Source organism: Trachypithecus francoisi, unplaced genomic scaffold (assembly GCF_009764315.1).
Source record: "Trachypithecus francoisi isolate TF-2019V2 unplaced genomic scaffold, Tfra_2.0 Lachesis_group13, whole genome shotgun sequence".
NCBI classification, from domain to species: domain Eukaryota; kingdom Metazoa; phylum Chordata; class Mammalia; order Primates; family Cercopithecidae; genus Trachypithecus; species Trachypithecus francoisi.
The window spans coordinates 46,028,726-46,047,348 of NW_022681458.1; the positions used below are offsets into that span (position 1 = coordinate 46,028,726).

Below are 18,623 nucleotides of genomic sequence, written 5' to 3' on the forward strand. Positions count from 1 at the left end.
ACATGTTCATATGATAACAAAAAAGTCTCATTACTGGTAACTTTATTGTTACAAAGGTAAATTCAGTCCTATTTTTCTTGATTTTTTTTTCTCTACACCTGGTTCCAAACTCCCATTCCTCCAATTTGGGTTTCTGTAACAATTTACCACTTAAAAAAAAAGTCACTATATAATTTTAACTGGCTCAGAACACAAGAGAAATGTTTTCACAATATGACTTAAAGAAAAATAGGTATGGTGGCGAAGGGGAATTCCGTATACATGTCTTTAGGTCATTCACAAACAGGTAAGACATCAGAAATATATACCAGTGGTTTGGGGGCTGGACATTTTCATTACAATTTCTATTACTGGCCTAAAATGAAATAGAAATGTTATTAGTTTTTTAAATTCTGCTTATTTTAAGATCTATCTACAGAAAATCTCACTGAAGAGCAATAATTTTATAAAGATTTTAATCTAAATACTATTTTTCAAATCAAATCTAAGAGGACTATAAATCTGAAGAAAGACTTTATATTCAGTCTGTGATATAACATTGAAAAAACGCATCTCTTCATCAAAATAACTCAAAATTTTCAACAACGAGGAAAAGACAGGGAGATGATACTAACTGTCCCACTAAATGCTGAACTTTATCAATAAAACTGTTTTAATGGGCATTGTATTTACAATATCCAATAATGTTAACACTATAGTCAATACTCATTAGCTCAATTATCTCACTGAATTAAAACAATAGATCATCTATCACTAATGGAAGCTCTGTGGCTTACCCTGTATCTTAAACGATAATTACTATCACATAAATATAGGTAACCTCAGAGGTAAAATAAGATTCAAAACAACCAGTATTAGAGGGCTGAAGATCTACCCACTAGACTTGGATTCAATGGCTTCAGTCCTTGCAAGGATGTTGGATTAGGAACTCAATTCTTGAAGAACCAGGATCACATATTTGCTACAAAAATAATATATCCTGATTAGTGGAAAGAAAGATTGAGGAGGATTGCGCCCCGGTGTGGTGGCTCATGCTTGTAAACAGCACTTTGGGAGGCTAAGGCAGGCGGATAGCTTGAGTCCAGGAGTTTGAGCCAGCCTGAGCAACACGGTGAAACCCCGTATGGACTAAAAATACAAAAATTAACCAAACGAGGTGGCACACGCCTGTAGCCCCAGCTACTTGGGAGGCTGAAGCGGAAGGATTGCTTGAGCTTGGGCAGCGGAGGTTGCAGTGAGCTGAGACTGCGCCACTGCATTCCAGCATGGGTGACAATGTAAGACCCTATCTCAAAAACAAAAACAAGAAACACAGGGGCGGGGGGTGCGGCAGTGATTGCTCTAACTGTTGTGATGACAAACCACGGGGAACTGAAGTCAAAAACCTTATTCTAGAAAGAAAAAATATATGCTCAAATAAGGTTTACAGACTAACTTGGTGATGATCACCAGGCTAGTTTGTTAGTCCCCTGTTTATAGACAGGAAAAATAAAACCAGTGGAAGAACTTAATGAAGTAAGTCAGAGAAGTGGTCATAGGTATAAATTTTAGACACGAGGTCTTACAGGCAATAAAGTTATTGGCCAGCTATATCAAAAATGGTTTGTCAAAACTACTGCAGCTCTCTAGATCCAATCATATTGAAGAAAAAAAGTAGAGACAAAAAGGACAGGGAACTTACAGTAACCACATGGGACAAAGTGAGTTGGCAACAAAAGCACTAACCTGAAGATAAACTGTATCTCACACAGTAATATATAACTTTTCCTTTACAAATATATTTTTCCTTATTAGTTTGGCAATAATGTAATATAGAAGCAACTTTTCTAAAAGCAACAGCCTAAAAGCAACTTCAATTAATAACTTGAAAATGTGCACTGAACTACTTGGAAAAGCTAGTAATTCATACTCTTAAGATACCCTAGGAGAAAAAATTAAATGTATTTACTTACTAATGTAAATATATGTGAATGGGGACTGCCAAAACTACAGACAAGACCCCAAATACACAAAATATACAGAGTAAACACAACTGATAACCCTTCATAGTTATTAGAAATTTTTATTAATAAGAATAATTTTAGCCAAGAATGCACTAGAATTAGTCACTAAAATTACCCAATAAAAATGTTTATTTTAATAGCTCAGGGTCCTGGTTTATGCTTGTAATCCAAGCACTTTGGGAAGTCAAGGTGGACAGGCTGATTACGGTCAGGAGTTTGAGACCAGCCTGGGCAACATGGCAAAACACCATCTCTGCGAAAAATATAAAAATTAGTCGGGCATGGTGGCATGTGCCTATAGTCCAAGCTCCTTGAGAAGCTGAGGTGAGATGGTTTGAGCCTGGGAGGCTGAGACTGCAGTGAGCCAAGATCATGCCACTGCACTCCAGCCTGGGCGACAGAGTCAGACCCTGTCTCACAAAAAGAGTTCTTTTGTGGAATAGTGTTTTGATGAAAAGAAAACTTAAAATAAATCAATAAATAGTCTCTGTACTACTCTGAACATTTTAACTCTTTAAAAATATTTTTCTATTTCTTTTAGAGGAAATATGTATAGCATGCTTGCTATATAAAATATTTTGCCGGGTGCGGTGGCTCAAGCCTGCAATCCCAGCACTTTGGGAGGCTGAAACGGGTGGATCACGAGGTCAGGAGATCGAGACCATCCTGGCTAACACGGTGAAACCCCGTCTCTACTAAAAAATACAAAAAACTAGCCGGGCGAGGTGGCGGGCACCTGTAGTCCCAGCTACTCAGGAGGCTGAGGCAGGAGGATGGTGTGAACCCGGGAGGCGGAGCTTGCAGTGAGCTGAGATCCGGCCACTGCACTCCAGCATGGGCCACAGAGCGAGATTCTGTCTCAAAAAAAAAATTTTTTTAAAGACTACCTTCAAAAGATTTTTAACTGACTAAAAAAAACCCTAAATTCTAGGACTAAAATTGATCCTATATCTTTTGATAACTTTGCTTTTGCATATAAAACATAGAGGGCACAACTGGAAATATAACATAGTTAATTACTCCTTTGTATATACATTGCCTTGAATGACAGAGTTGAAAATTATAAAAATATTTTCAAAGATGCCAATTATTCTGCCCCTTTAAAAAGAAAATCGTTCTAAATTATTTTCTTATGAGTAGCTATTTGAACTGGCCAGATACTAGCTATTGTCATATTATACTGCTAAAAAAACTTGCATAATCTAGCATTTCTCAAACTGAGCTCATTAGTTCTATGAGATGGGGGTATTTCAAAGGGGAGGGAGGAGAAATTTAATAATCAAGTAAGTTTTGGTAATGCTGAATAACACAGGTTCCCTCATAGCCTCTAACCGTTTAATAAGAAATATGAATCTCTAAAAGAAGAATACAATTGGCCGGGCGCGGTGGCTCAAGCCTGTAATCCCAGCACTTTGGGAGGCCGAGACGGGCGGATCACGAGGTCAGGAGATCGAGACCATCCTGCCTAACACGGTGAAACCCCGTCTCTACTAAAAAATATAAAAAATTAGCCGGGCGAGGTGGCGGGCGCCTGTAGTCCCAGCTACTCGGGAGGCTGAGGCAGGAGAATGGCGGGAACCCGGGAGGCGGAGCTTGCAGTGAGCTGAGATCCGGCCACAGCACTCTAGCCTGGGCGACAGAGCGAGACTCCGTCTCAAAAAAAAAAAAAAAAAAAAAGAAGAATACAATATGCAGCATTTTCCCAACTTATCTCATCATGGAATTTATTAGTATAGGAGAGGGTCTTCAAAAAGTTCATGGAAAATGCATATTATGAAAAAAATCAATTTACTTGTGCCCTAATTGAAAACGACCAACAATTAACAGCACAAACAATACTCAACTCCACAGACATCTCAGCTGGTTGAGCTAATACACTTCTGACAGAAAAATTAAAGCTGAACAAACTTTCCACTCAACTGGTGCCAAAACTCCTGTGCCCAGATCAGCTTCAGACAAGAGAAGAACTTTCCACAGAAATTTTAAACAAGTGGGTACAGGATCCTGAAGTATTTCTTTGAAGAATTAAAGAAGGAAATGAAACATGGCCTTAATAGTAAGATCCTGTAATTAATGCTAATGAACTGTATACTTAAAAATGGTTAAAGGAGGAGGATTCTGGAAAGACTCTGGAGTAGGAAGCACTAGAAATCTGTATGCCCCCTAAACTGTGAACGAACTGACAAAATCTGTCTGATGTTAACTACTTCGGAACTCTGTAGTCTACTGAAAGCATCCAACTTCTAGGGGAAAGCTCGATGGTAAAATGTGGTTAATTTTGATCAATTTCAGCTCTTAGTTTAGTGGCAGCTACCCATCTGCCATCCTTAGTCCTTTGAAAGGAAGCTGGGCCTGGTGTCCTGAATCAATCTATAGGACCCTACAATTACAGGAGCTAGAGTAGACAAAATGGATTTTGATCCCCAAATGTTGAGGATCTGTACTCTGATCACTGATTCTGATCACAGAAGTACAGGCAAAGAGACAGGTGGCCATGTTGCTGTACCTCTCCTCATTTTTGCAAATCTCCTGGCTAAAGTGTCTTCCAGGTGATTTAAAAGGCCAGCACCTCTTTTTCCTCCCTTCTTTTTTTCTCCTTTTTCCCTTTTGGGAGTCAGACAATAAATACTGGAAAATTTAAAAATAACTGCATATTTGGAGAAAATCAGAAAGTAATCATGCATGCCTAGGGAAGGGCACAGGCTCAGAAAGGACCTGTGAAGATAAACTAGGTGCAGTGTCTCGTGCCTATAATCCTGGTACCCTAGGAGGCTGTGATGGGAGATCACTTGAGCCCAGGAGTTTAAGACCAGCCTGGGCAACACGACAAAAACCCATCTCCACTAAAAATACAAAAACTAGCTAGGCATGGTGGCACATGCCTGTAGCTCCAGCTGCTCTGGAGGTTGAGGTGGAAGGATCACCTGAGCCAGAAGATTGAAGCTGCAGTGAGCCATGATCATGCCACTGCACTCCAGCCTGGGTGACAAAGTGAGATCCTGTCTCAAAAAAACAAACAAACAAAAACACCTGTGAAAATCTTATGTTTATACCACAGGGATAGCATAAAACAATAACCCTCCCCAACCCAAATTAATAACAAACAAACACAATTTAACAAGAAAATAGCAAACCCTGGGGAAGGGGAAGAATCTGACTTCCAGAGTTAGCATATTATTAGAATCAAATGTCCAGTTTCAAATAACCAGAAGGCATACAAAGAAACAAAAAAGCAAAGCACATTTTAAAAAAATGAATCACAGAAACTGTCCCTGAAAAAGACCTAATGGCAGATCTACTAGACAATGACTTTAAAACAACTGTCTTAAGAATGCTAAAAAAAAAAAAAAAAGTCAAGAAGATAATGTATAAACAAAATGGATATATCAATAAAGGGGTAGAAAAACTAAAGATAAATAAAAAAGAAACTCTGGAACTGCAAAGTGCAATAACTGAAATGAAAAATTCACTAGAGAGATTCAAAGGCAGATTTGAGCAGGCTGAAGTATCAGTGGACTTGAAAACAGGACAATGGATATTACTGATGCTGAAGAACAGAAAGAAAAAATATTGACTAAAAATGAACAGAGCCTATGGAACCTGGAGGGTACCACTAAGCAGACCAACATCCATATACACTGTAGAAGTCAAGTAAGATGAAGAGGAGTGGTGGGGTGGCGGGGAGGGGCAGCAAGAATATTTTAAGAAATAATGGCTAAAAACTTCCGAAATTCGATGAAGGACATGAATATAAACATCCAAGAAGCTAAATGAACTCCAATAAGAGGAACTCAAGAGACCCACACCAAGACACATTATAATCAAACTCTTGAAAGACAAAGAGAGACTCTTCAAAGCTGCAAGGAAAGCAACTCATCACATATAAGAAGCTCTCAATAAGATTACAAGCAGATTTCTCAACAGAAACTTTGTGGGTCAGAAGGCAATAGGCTGATATATTCAAAGTCCTAAACGAAAAAGCAAAATTGTCAACCAAGAATCCTATATACTGCAAAATTGACATTCAAAAGTGAGGGAGAAACTAAGACATTCCCAAGTAAACAAAAGCTGAGGGAGTTTGTTACCACTAGACTTGCCCTGTAAGAAATAAGACAGTACTTCAAGGGGAAAGGACACTAAACAGTAACCTGGAAAGTGTGGAGACGAAGTTGTAAAGGAGCAGAATTTTTGTATGCTACTGAAGTTAAAATGATATAAATTCAAATTAGACTCTTTTAACTTTAGGCTGCTAAATGTAATCCCCATAATAACCGTAAGAAAACAGCTATAGAATATACACAAAAGGAAATGAAAAAGGAATTTAACCTTTTCACTACCAAAAAAAGTCAACTAAACAAAATGGAAGACATTAGCAGCAGGAATGAAGGACAAAAAAAGCGTTAAGGCATATAGAAAAACAAATAGCAAAATGACAGAAGTCCTTCCTTTTCAGTAATTACTTTAAATGTAAATGGATTAAACTCTCCAATGAACTGACAGAAACTGGCAGAATGAATAAAAACACATGAGTCAACGATATGTTATATGCAAGAGACTCACTTTACATCAAAGACACAAACAGGTTGAAAGTGAAAAGATGGAAAATGATATTCTATGAAAATAGTAACCAAAAGAGAGCAGGGGTGGTTATACTAATATCAAAGTAGACTTTTAAATCAAAAAAGGTTACAAGAAACAACAAAGGACGGTGATAAAACAATTATAAACATTTATGTAACTAAAAATAGAATATCAAAATATACAAAACAAAAACTGTCACAATTGAAGGGAGAAATAAACAGTTCTGGCCGGGCGCGGTGGCTCAAGCCTGTAATCCCAGCACTTTGGGAGGCCGAGACGGGCGGATCACGAGGTCAGGAGATCGAGACCATCCTGGCTAACACGGTGAAACCCCGTCTCTACTAAAATATACAAAAAATTAGCCGGGCGAGGTGGCGAGCGCCTGTAGTCCCAGCTACTCGGGAGGCTGAGGCGAGAGAATGGCGTAAACCCGGGAGGCGGAGCTTGCAGTGAGCTGAGATCCGGCCACTGCACTCCAGCCTGGGCGACAGAGCGAGACTCCGTCTCAAAAAAAAAAAAAAAAAAAAAAACAGTTCTACAATAACAGTTGGAGATCTCAGTACTCTACTTTCAATAATGAATAAAACAGCTATCCAGCAGATAGGCAAGGAAATAGAGGACTTAACACAATAAACCAACTAGATCGAATATACATATAAGGAACACTACTCAAAACAGCACCAGAAACATTCGTCAGTGCACATGGAACATTTTCCAGGATGGACCATGTATTAGGTCGCAAATTAAGTCTCAACAGATTTAAAAATATAAATATAATACAAAGTGTCTTCTCCTACCATAATGGAATAGTTAGAAATCAACTATTGAGGTAAAACGGGAAAATTTACAAATTTATAGAACTTAAACAACATATTCTTAACAACTGGATCAAGGAAGCAATTACAAGGGACATTAGAAAATACTTAAGAGACAAACGAAAACAAAACCGCAACCAAAACTTATGGGATACATCTAAACTAGTGCTAAGGGAAAAACAGATAATTATTAAAACTCACATGAAAAAACAAGTAAGATCTCAAACCAAAAACTTAACATTATACTTAAGGGACTAGAAAAAGAAGAACAAAATAAGCCAAGACTAGCAGAAGGAAGAATATAATAAAAATTAGAGCAGACGTAAATGAACAGAGAGCAGAAAAACAAAATCAATGAAACCTATAGTTGATTCTTGGAAAAGATCACAAAATTGACAAACCTTAAGCTAGATTGACTAAGAAAAAGGGAGAAGATACAATTACCAAATTCAGAAATTAAAGCCGGGATGTTACTACTGAGTACAAGGAAATAAAAAGGATTCTAATAGAATAGACCTGATAAATTCTACCTAACATTTAAAGAAGAACTAATACCAAACCTTCTCAAACTTTTCCCAAAAAAATCAAAGAGGAGGTAACACTTTCTAATTCATTCTATGATGCCAGCATTACCCTGATACTAAAGGTATCAGACAAAAACACTACAGGAAATGACAAATACAGACCAATATCCCTTATGAACACAGATGTAAAAATTCTCAAAGAAAAAAAAAAAAACTAGCAAACAAAATCCAGCAACAAATTAAAGGGACTATACAACATGACTAAGTGGGATTTATTGCTGGAATGCAATAAAAGTTCTATATATAAAAATCAACATATATTAACAGAATAAAGAAAAAAACACCCACATGATCATCTCAATGAGCAGAAAAAGCACATGACAAAATTCAGTATCTTCTCATGATCAAGACTCAACAAACTAGGAACAGACAGCAACAAACCTTACATAATAAAGCTATATATGAAAAACTCACAGCAAACATCATACTCAATGGTGAAAGACAAAGCCTTTTCTCTAAGATGAAGAATGAAGCAAGGATGCTTGCTTTCATCACTTCTATTCAACATAGTACTGGAAGTTCTAGCCAAACAATTAGGCAAGAAAAAAATTAAAAACATCCAATTTGGAAAGGAGTAAGTAAAATTAACATCTGTTTGCACTTAATTTGATCTTACATGTAGGAAATCGTAAAGGCTCCACAGAAGCACTTGATTTTTAAAGTTGCCTGCTTGGCCCTCTTCCAAGTACTCTAGTAAACTCTCATTTTTCTTAAAATAAATTCTCTGCTGTTTAAAAAAAAAAAAAGATTTCACACAAAAAAAGCATTAGAATGAATTCAGCAAAATAGCGAGATACAAAGTTAACACAAAAATCAGTTGCATTTTTATATATACCAACAATGAACAATCTGAAAAGGAAATTATGAAAACAATTCCACTTACAATAGCATCAAAAAGAGTAAGATACTTAGCAATTAACTTAACCAAGGAGGTAGAAGACTTGTACAATGAAAACTACAAAACATTCTGACTGGTGTGAGATGGTATCTCATTGTGGTTTTGATTTGCATTTCTCTAATAATCAGTGATATGGAGCTTTTCTTCATATGCTTGTTGGCTGCATGTATGTCTTCTATTGAAAAGTGTTTATTCATGTCTTTTGTCCACTTTTTAATGGGGTCAGTTTTTCTTGTAAATTTGTTTAAATTCCTTATACATGCTGGCTATTAGATCTTTGTCAGATGCATAAGTTTGCAAAAATTTTCTCCCATTCTGTAGGTTGTCTGTGTACTCATGGACACACAGAGGGGAACAACAGACACTGGGGCCTATTCCATGGTGAACGTGGGGAGGGACAGCATGAGGAAAAATAACTAATGGGTACTAGGCTTAATACCTGGGTGACTAATCTGTACAACAAAATCCTATGACATAAGTTTACCTATATAACAAACCTGCATGTGTAACCTGAACTTAAAAGTTAAATTTAAAAAAAGAGTAAAAAAGAAAACTATAAAATATTGTGGAAAGAAATTAAAGAAGACAAATAATAAAAACATACCCCATGTTCACAGATTGGAAGACTTAATACAGTCATCACTTGGTATCTGCAGAAATTAGTTCTAGTACCCCCATAAAGACACCAAAATCTGTGGATGCTCAAGTGCCTTATGTAATATAGCATAATAATTGCATTTAATCTATGCACATCCTCTCTTATATTTTAAATCATTACTAAATTATAGTTGACCATTGAGCAACATGGGTTTGAACAGCATCCACTTAATACATGTGTTTTTCTGCTTTGGCCACCCCTGAGACAGTTAAGACCAACAGATCCCTCCCTCTTCCACCTCTTCCTCAGCCTACTCAACATGAAGATGATGAGAATGAAGACCTTCATCATGATTCACTTTCATTTAATGAATAGTTAATATGAATAATGAACTGAAAATCCTAAAGATTCCACATAGGCACTTGATTTTTCAAGTCACCTGCTTGGCCCTTTTCCAAGTGTTACTATACTTTCTCCAATAAACTCTCACTTTGCTTAAAATAAATTCTCTGCTGTGTATCCTTACATTATAATTAATAAATCCTACATAAATTCCTTATGATTTTCTTAATATATTTTCTTTTCTCTAGCTTATTTTATTCTAAGAATATACAGTACGTAATAGATATACTATTGACATAAATATTATTGGTATAAGTATTATTGGTAAGGCTTCTGGTCAACAGTAGGCTACTAGTAGTTATGTTTTGGGAGAGCCAAAAGTTATACATAAATTTTCAACTACACGGGGAATGGCACTGCTAATCCCCCGCGTCGTTCGAGGGTCAACTCTAATTTATAATATCTAATACAATATAAATGCTATGTAAATAGTTGTATTGTTTTTTATTTGTTACTTTTTATTCTTGTATTATTTTTATTTTTTCCCCAAATATGTTTGGTCCTTGGGTTGGCTGAATCTGCAGGTGCAGAATCCACAGATATTAAGGGTGGACTATATTGCTAAGATGTCAATGCTGCCCAAGTTGATCTACAGATTCAATGCAATCCCTATTAAAATCCCAATGATAGGGGTTTTTTTTTTCAGAAATAAAAAATAAAAAACTTCCTAAAATTCATATGAAACCACAAAGAACCCAAAATAGCCAAGACAAACTTGAAAAACAAAAACAAAACTGGAAGAATCACACGTCCTGATTTTAAAACTTACTATACAAAGCTACAGTAATCAAAACAGCACAGTAACGGCATAAAAACAGACATACAGACCAATGGAATAGAAGAGAGAGCCTGGAAATAAATAAGCCTTCAAATATACAGCGAAACGATTTTTGACGAGGGTGCAAGATCATTTAATGAGAGAAAGAACAGTCTTTTCAACAAATGGTGCTAGAAAAAACAGATATCCACATGTAAAAGAATGCAGTTGGACTCTTATTTAGCACCATACATCAAAATTAACTCAAAATGAATCAAATACCTAAATTAAATATATGACCTAAAACTATAAAACTCTTAGAAGAAAACTGAGCAAAAGCTTCACAACATTAGATTTGACAATAATTTCTGAAAAATAAAACCAAAGGTACAGGCAAAAACAAAAGGAACAGACAAATTGGATTTCAAAAAACTTTTTAAAAATCTGTGCATCAAAAGACAAACACAGATTAAGATGGCGGATAGGAGGCTGGAATAGCTTGCAGCTCCTGCTCGGACAGAGCAGCATGTGGAGACTCACATCATGAACTTTTGCTCCAAGAACTACCACAGCAACATACCAAAAAGCTGAGAGAATTCACAGACCTTTGGAGGAACTGGATTGCCTCTGCAGGCTTCCTGAGACACCAAAAAACTGTGAGTCCACTTGCTTTCTCAGTGGGGTAGGCTGGTGATCTGGGGCAGTTCTCAGTCCTGCTCACTGGCTGCCTGGAAATAGATTCGGTGCTTCTCCGGGGGCATGGTGGGAGTGAGGCCCACCTTTAGGACTGCAGGTTGTGTGGGAGTGTGGTGAGGCCTCAGTTTTCCCCCACTTTCCTGGTGACCTGTGTGACTCAGCAGAGGCAGCCATAATCCCCCTGGGAACAAAACTCCACTGGCCTGGGAACCACATCCCCCTTCCCCACAGCGGCCACAGGAAGCCCCACCCAAAGAGAGTCTGAGCTCAGTCATGCCTATCCCTACCCCTACCTGGTGGTCTTTCTCTACCTGCCCAGGTTGCCAAAGACAAAGTGAGATAGTCAGGTGGGAGGGGGTCCCCGGAAAAACTCCAACTGGCTTGCTTGCGCACTGGGAGGAATGCGCACAGGGAGGAATGCGCACAGGGGTGAGCCTCAGGAAGTTGCCACCGTTTGCAGCTGGGAGAAGTCTGGCCCCTGTTCTTCCTGTGTGGAACCTGGGATGCCTACCTGCGAGGCAAGAAGCACTTTAGCAGGGACTCCCGCCCCGCGGAGAATCTGTTTTCCCCATTTCTTTCTTTCACTCAATAAACCCCTGCTTTGCTCACCCTTCAAACCCCATCTGCAAGCCTAAATCTTCATGGCCAAGGAAGGACAAGACCCACGTCTTTGGCTGAATTAAGGAAAAGTCCTGCAAAAAGAAAACACAGAATCTCTTGGGAGCTCTATAGCCCCACCCACCGCCTGATCCTCCCTATACAAACACAGCTGATGCACTCTTGAAAGTGCTACATCCGGCCGGATGCCAACCAACACGAAACCAGAACCCAAACAAAAATACAACCAAGGACCTTCAGTGTCCATTTCACTCCCCTGCTACCTCCTCAAGAACAGGTGCTGGTATCTGCAGCTGACAGACCTGAAGATGGATCACACCACAGGTCTCTTTGCAGACACTCCCCAGTACCAGCCTGGAGCCCAGTAGCTCTCTCCTGGACGGCTGAACCAAGAAGAGCAAAAACAATCCTGTAGTTTGGGTCTCCCCTAAGGAAAGAGGGAGAACACCACATCAAGGGAGCACCCAGTGGGACAAAATACTCTGAACAGCAGACTTTGAGTTCTGACTTTAATACTCCACTGACAGCACTAGACAAATCAAGACAGAAAGTCAGCAAAGAAACAAACTATACCCTAAAACAAATGAACGGAACAGATATTTACAGAACATTCTACCCAACAGCTGCAGAATACACATTCTATTCATCAGTACATGGAACACTCTCCAAGACAGACCATATGACAAGGCACAAAACAAGTCTCAGTAAACTTAAGAAAACGGAAATCATATCAAGTACTGTCTCAGACCACAATGGAATAAAATTGGAAATCAACTGCAAAAGGAACACTTAAAGCCATACAAATATAAGGAAATTAAATAACCTGCTCCTGAACAGTCATTGTGTCAACAATGAAATCAAGATGGAATTAAAAAATTATCTGAACTGAACGATAATAGTGACACAACCTATCAAAACTTCTGGGACACAGCAAAAGCAGTGCTAAAAGTTTATAGCATTAAATGCTGTTACATCAAAAAGTCTGAAAGAGCACAAATAGACAATCTAAGGTCACACCTCACAGAACTGAAGAAGCAAGAACAATCCAAACAAAGATCAGTGTAGAAATAAATGAAACTGAAACAAACAAACAACAATACAAAAGATAAATGAAACAAAAAGCTGGTTTTTTGAAAAGATAAATAAAATTGATAGACCATTAGTGAGATTAACTAAGAGAGAAGATCCAAATAAGCTCAAATTAGAAACAAAACAGGAGGTATTACTCCTGATGCCACAGAAAAACAAAAGATGATTCAAGGCTACTACAAACACCTTTACACACATAAACCAGAAAACCTAGATGAGATGGATAAATTCCTGGAAATATACAACCCTCCTAGATCAAACCAGGAAAATACAGAAACACACCAATAACAAGCAGCAAGATTGAAACTGCCAACAAAAAAAAGTCCAGGACCAGACAGATTCACAGCTGAATTCTATCAGACATTCAAAGAATTGGTACCAATCCTACGGACACTATTCCTCAGGATACAAAAGGAGGGAATCCTCCCTAAATCATTCTATGAAGCAAGTATCACCCTAATACCAAAACCAGGGAAGGACATAACAAAAAAAGAAAACTACACACCAATATCCTTGATGAACACAGATGCAAAAATCTTCAACAAAATACTAGTGAACCGACTCCCAACAGCATACCAAAACAGTAATCCACCATGATCAAGTGGGTTTCATACTAGGGATGCAGGAATGGTTTAACATCTGCAAGTCAATAAATGTGATACACCACATAAAATTAAAAACAAAATCACACGATCGTCTCAATAGATGCAGAAAAAGCATTTGACAAAAGCCAGCATTCCTTTATGATTAAAACCCTCAGCAATTTTGCTGAGAAGGGACATACCTTAAGGTAATGAAAGCCATCTATGACAAACCCACAGCTAGTATTATACTAAATGGGAAAAAGTTGAAAGCATTCCCTGAGAACTGGAACAAGACAAGGATGCCATTTTCACCACTTCTATTCAACATAGTACTGGAAGTCCTAGCCAGAGCAATTAGAGAAGAGAAGGAAATCAAGGGCACTCAAATTGGTAAAGAGGAAGTCAAACTGTCACTTTCCTGATATGATCGTATCCCTAGAAAACCCTAAAGACTCATCCAAAAAGCTCCCAGAACTAGTAAATGAATTCAGCAAAGTTTCAGGATACAAAATTAATCAGTAGCTCTGCTATACACCAACAGCAACCAAGCTGAGAATCAAATCAAGAACTCAACCACTTTTACAATAGCTACAAATAAAATAAACTTAGGAATATACCAAACCAACTAGGTTAAAGACCTCTATAAGGAAAACTATAAAACAGTGCTGAAAGAAATCATAGATGACACAAACAAATGGAAACACATCCTATGCTCATGGATGGGTAGAATCAATATTGTGAAATTGACCACACTGCCAAAAGCAATCTACAGATTCAATGCAATTTCTATCAAAATACCATCATAATTCTTCACAGAACTAGAAAAAAAAAGTCTTAAAATTCATATAGAACCAAAAAAAAGCCTACATGGCCAATGCAAGACTAAGCAAAAAGAACAAATCTGGAGGCATTGCATTACCTGACTTCAAATTCAAACTATGCTTAAGGCCATAGTCACCAAAGCAGCATGGTACTGGTATAAAAATAGGCACATAGACTAATGGAACAGAATAGAGAACCCAGAAATAAAGTCAAATACTTACAGCCAACAGATCTTCAACAAAGCCAACAAAAACATAAAGTGAGGAAAGGACACCCTACTCAACAAATGGTGCTGGGAAAATTGGTAAGTCATACGTAGAAGAATGAAAATGGATCCTCAGCCCTCACCTTATAAAAAAAATCAACTCAAGATGGAGCAAAGACTTAAATCTAAGACTTGAAACCACAACAGTGGAACACTGGAAACACCATTCTAGACATTGGCTTAGACAAAGACTTCAGGGCAAGAACCTAAAAGCAAATGCAACAAAAACCAAGATCAATAGATGAGACTTAATTAAACTAAAAAGCTTCTGCACAGCAACAAAATAATCAGCAGAGTTAACAGAAAACCCACAGAGTGAGAGAAAATCTTCCCAATCTATACATCCAACAAGGAACTAATATCCAGAATCTACAAAGAACTGAAACAAACCAGCAAGAGAAAAACAAACAATCCCACCTAAAAGTGGCTCACGGCATGAATAGACAATTCTCAAAAGAAGATCTACAAATGGCCAAGAAACATGGAAAAATGATCAACAATGCTAATTACCAGGGAAATGCAAATCAAAACCATAATGTGATGCCACCTCACTCCTGCAAGAATGGCCATAATCAAAAAACCAAAAAATAATAGATGTTGGCATGGATGTGGTGAAAAGGGAACACTTTTACACTGCTGTTGGGAATGTAAACTAGTACAACCACTATGGAAAAACAGTGTGGAGATTACTTAAAGAACTAAAAGTAGATCTACCATTTGATCCAGCAATCTCATGACTAGGTATCTACCCAGAGGAAAAAAAGTCATTATACAACTAAAATGCTTGGACACACATTTATAGCAGCATAACCTGCAATTCCAAAAATATGGAACCAGCCCAAATGCCCATCAACCAACGAGTGGATAGAGAAAATGTGGCATATATGTACCATGGAATACTACTCAGCCATAAAAAGGAATAAAACAATGGCATTTGCAGAAACCTGGATGGAATTGGAGACTATTATTCTAAGTGAAGAAACTCAGGAATTGAACACCAAACATCGTATGCTCTCACTCATAACTGGGAGCTAAGCTATGAGGATACAAAGGCATAAAAATGAAACAATGAACTTCCGGGACTCAGCAGAAGGGGTAGGAGGGATAAAACTACACATTGGGTACAGTATACACTGGTTGGGTGATAGGTGCACCAAAATCTCAGAAATCACCACTAAAGAACTTATTCATGGCCGGGCACGGTGGCTCACGCTTGTAATCCCAGCACTTTGGAAAGCCGAGGCGGGTGGATCACGAGGTCAGGAGATCGAGACCACAATGAAACCCTGCCTCTACTAAAAATACAAAAAATTAGCCGGGCGTGGTGGTGGACGCCTGTAGTCCCAGCTACTGGAAGAGGGTGTGGCAGGAGAATGGCATGAACCCGAGAGGCGGAGCATGAACCCGAGAGGCGGAGCTTGCCGAGAGACGTGATCGCCTCACTGCACTCCAGCCTGGGAGACAAAGGGAGACTCCATTTAAAAAAAAAAAAAAACTTATTCATGTAATCAAACTCCACCTGTTCCCCAAAACTACTGAAATAAAAAATAAATTTAAAAACAAAAAGACAATTATCAACAGAGTAACAAGGCAATGCATAAAATGGGAGAAAATATTTGCAAATCATGTATTTGATGAGGGATTAATATTCAGAATATAGAGAACTACTAAAATTCAACAACGAAAAGAATAACCAGATTAAAAAATGGGCAAAGAACTGTAATAGGCATTTTTTGAAAGGAGATATACAAATTGCCAATAAGCATATGAAAAGATGCTCAACAGCACTAATCTTTAGGAAAATTCAAATCAGAACTACAATGAGACACCACCTCACACCATTAGGTTGGCTACTATCAAGAAAAAAGTGTTGGCAAAGATGTGGAGAAACTGGGAGACTTGTGCACTCTTGGGGGTAATGTAAAATGGTACAGCCATTATGGAAAATAGTATGGCAGTTCCTCAAAAAATTAAAAATGGAATTACCATATGATAGGGCAATTCCACTTCTGGGTATATAACCAAAAGAATTTAAAGCAGGGTCTCAAAGAGAGAGAGAGATGCCCATGTTCACAGCAACATGATTCACATTAGCTAAAATGTGGAAGCAACACAACTGTCCACGAACAGATAAATGCATAAGCAAAATGTGGTATATACATGCAATGTAATATTATTCAGCCTTAAACATGAAGGAATTTCTTCCTTTCTTTCTTTTTTTAGAGAGTCTCGCTCTGTTGCCCAGTCTGGAGTGCAGTGGTGTGATATTGGCTCATTGCAACCTCTGCCTCCCGGTTCAAACGATTCTCCTGCCTCAACTTCCCAAGTAGCTGGGATCACAGGCACCCACCACCACATCCAACTAGTTTTTGTATTTTTAGTAGAGAGGAGGTTTCACCATGTTGGTCAGGTTGGTCTCGAACTCCTGACCTCAGGTGATCTGCCCGCCTCAGCCTCCCAAAGTGCTGGGATTATAGGCGTGAGCCACTGTGCCTGGCCAGGAAGGAATTTCTGATGCTACAACATGGATGAACCTTGAGGACATTATGCTAAGTGAAATAAGCCAGTCACAAAAAGGCAAATAATACATGGTCCTATTTATAGGAGATGCTTAATCAAAATCATAAACATAAAGACAGTAGATTGATAGGTCCCAGGGTCTGGGGAGAGGGGGAAATAGGAGTTACTATTTAATGGGTATAGAGTTTTGGTTCTACAAGATGAAAAGAGTTATGGAGGCAAATAGTATGGATGGTTGTGTAACATTATGAATGTATTTAATATTATGAATGTATTTAATATCACCAAACTGTATACTTGAATATTGTTAAAATGACAAATTTTGTTACTGTATTTCATCACAGTTAAAAAAACTGGAAAAAAAATTTGTTAAAATGGCAAATTTTACGTTATATAATTTTACCACAATTTAAAAACATTTATTTAGCTAAAAATGGCAAAGTTAAAACTAAATCCAAAGTCCTCTTTTTTTTTGAGACAGGGTCTCACTCTGTTATCCAGGTTGGAGTGCAGTGGTGTGATCACAGCTCACTACACCCTCAATCTCCCAGGCTAAGGTCATCCTCCTGCCTCCGCCTCCCAAGTAGTTGGGACCACAGGCATGTATCACCATGCTCAGCTAATTTTTTCAAAAATTCAAAAATTATTTGTAGAGAGAGGGTCTCCCTATGTTGCCCAGGCTAGGCTAGAACTCCTGGCTCAAGAGATCTTCTTGCCTCAGACTCTCAAAGTGCTGAGATTACAGGTGCGAGCCACTGCTCCCAGCCAGTCCTCTAATTTTTAATCCACTGTTTTCTCCACTAAATCACAGTCTTTTCAGAGAATCCTTGGCCAAGTGATTTACTTATGACTCCTGTGTTTACCTCACAGAGGTGGATTCACAAAAAAGAAAATATATAAGAAAATATAAAGTACAATTAAACATGAAAGTAGGAAGGAATACTAACTTCATTAATCCAAATGGCAGTCCTTCTAAATTTGAGCTAATTAGTATAGAGGCAAACAGGCAAAAGAGCATCTCTACCTTGACAAAACAAACTTATAACTACATAAAATTATCAGAATATATTTATTTCAATGCCAACTAAAAATATACATAAGCAGTAAGGTTAATTATTTATTTTGCATGTAACACATATTGTCACTTACTCCTGCCAGTCCCAAATGAGTGAAGAGCTAGATTTCCCTTTTCAGATAAATCAGAAAATTTCCAGATATTTTCTGTAGATTGCAACTATTCCTGGACAACTATTTCATTAGGAAAACAGTCCTACTATTAGGAGCTCCTAAGTATACAACATTATAAACATGGTTTCTTATCCTGAATTATTAATTTAAAAACAATTTCAGCTTTCTAAAAGCACTACAAATTCAAATGATAGTTCATTCTT

General features: G+C 37.9%; 1 protein-coding gene across 5 annotated transcripts in view; it reads right to left on the minus strand.

Annotated features, from left to right (window-relative positions):
- Positions 1–18,623, minus strand: part of SLC39A10 (solute carrier family 39 member 10) — a 173,614-nt gene that overhangs the window by 31,952 nt on the left and 123,039 nt on the right. The gene's annotated exons all lie outside the window — the stretch shown is intronic.